This window comes from Limulus polyphemus, unplaced genomic scaffold (assembly GCF_000517525.1).
Source record: "Limulus polyphemus unplaced genomic scaffold, Limulus_polyphemus-2.1.2 Scaffold30, whole genome shotgun sequence".
Lineage (NCBI taxonomy): Eukaryota > Metazoa > Arthropoda > Merostomata > Xiphosura > Limulidae > Limulus > Limulus polyphemus.
Genome location: NW_013665640.1, coordinates 1,696,094 through 1,698,292, shown reverse-complemented (window position 1 = coordinate 1,698,292; position 2,199 = coordinate 1,696,094).

Below are 2,199 nucleotides of genomic sequence, written 5' to 3'. Positions count from 1 at the left end.
TATATATATATATATATATATATATATATATATATAGAAACAACAGATGAATAAATAATTGTTCTTGTCTTGAACCATTCCTTCAAATACGTAATTACAATAAGCTACAAATAAACATCTCACTTCTTACTAACTATAGCAAAAAATATTTTATATTGTATCATAATATACTCGATTATTTGTTTATAGTTAAGCACAAAGCTACACAAAGGCCTATCTGTGCTCTGCCCACCATGAGTATCGAAACCCGGATTCTAGCGTTGTAAGTTCGCAGACATACCGCTGTGCCACTGGGGGGCATTATAATATATATCTTTGAAGTTAGTATCTATGCGGATTTGCACAACTAGGCTATATTGGAGTAATGTATAACGCAGCTTTCCACACATACAATTTAAAAATGTATATTTTGCCTTACTCCTTAAATCATCAGCGTATACACTTTACATCGTAGACAATTTATTTGTGCTTCATCAGCAGAATAAAAAAAAAGGCACCGGAAGAAGAGCGAACAAATCTCTTCTAGCGTTGTAAGTCCGCATACATACCGCTGTGCCACTGGGGGACCACTGTTATAATGTACCCACAAGCTGAGAAAATTTCTTATAACATAAAGCCTCCTCCAGTGGCTCAACGGTGTGTCTTAGGGATTATAAGCCCCAAAATATGGTTAGATACCCTCGGTGGGCAGAGCACAAATAGTCCCCCGCTGGGTCAGCAGTACGTCTCCGACCTTATAACGCTAAAAAATCCGGGATTGGATTCCTTCAATGGACAGAGCGCAGATAGCCCATTGTGTAGTTTTGCACTATAAAAAACCCAACAAAGCAAACAAACTTATAATAAAAAATTAAGTTTGATATTGTAAAATGTATTGTTGTATAAAGTAGTAGAAAGTCTCCGTTTTTTAATAAACTAGATTTCCTTTTATTAGATTAGTAAATGTTATTAAAAGTTAAAGATAGTATCCGATGCTCAGCAGGAGAGTCTCGTTACATCTTCATGATCTAACTTAGGTCACAGTGAGTACTGGCTAGATATTGTTCTAACGTCGTTCTTTCATTAAGTGGTTTCTCTTAAATGATTTGGTTAAAATAATTCGAAGTCTAGTCCAAGTAATGAAGACAAATTACTTTAATTCTTTCTTAACCTACAGGCTACTATCACTTGTTCTACAAAGTTGTAAGTTGTAGGCCTAAGTTTACAAATGACGTTTTGAAGGAAATACCTCGCCAGCGTTACCAACATACAAAAGAAAATCGGTCAAGAAATTGAATATACTCAATAACTAACACAGATCTAAATACTTTACTGAAAACCCACCAACTCTTTTTCAACTACTCGGCATTCACACGCTGAATACTACAATTCCACATTTTTCTACCACTTCACTCTACTAACTGATGTCTCACTTGTAAATACTGTATTTTCTGACGTCATCTAGAATATTCTAGCATTTTAGGCATACTTTAACGTCATGCACACTCTAACTAACATATAATTGAAACATTAAAGATACAACTTACACAAATATGATGCAAATTAGTGAGCAAAATTTCAACCTCAGACAATTGTATTATTTTAGAGAATAGTCACCTTTGTTGGTTTTTTAACGTGTTTTGTCTGAACTTCGAAATCTTATTTATTGTGCTATTTTAATTGAATTTATGACTTTTGCTCCGATCTTAGATTGGAAAAAAAGATACGAAAAATACATTTAAAAGTTTTTGATACGACTTTTGGTCATGGAGCTATCTCCCTTCATACATGGGACCTCTGAAATGTGATATCCATGACCAGAAGGTAATAGATAGAGAAAGAATTGTAGTTCAGAGTATATTTGAACGAGAAGAAGTAATTTGTTGGTTTAAGTTCAAAACATGCAAACTTATCTTAATGTAAGGAAAAAATGAAAATTATATGTTTATTACTAAAATATTTGGAAGGGGAGCTTTATTAGCTACTGGTGCCCTGTAATAAACTGTCTGATGAAAAATAAATAAAACAATGTGATTAGACCTCGACAGTAGGAAATTTATCAGCCGTCTTATGTGCGCTACGAAGAAATGAGACATCTGATCGAACTTCATGGTCATTGGAAATGGTTTATCAGTGTTACGTGGCTGTGCTTTCAAGCAAATAACTGCCTCTTAACTACTACATTTTCCAACAGCTCTATGATATGATTAGATAGAGCAT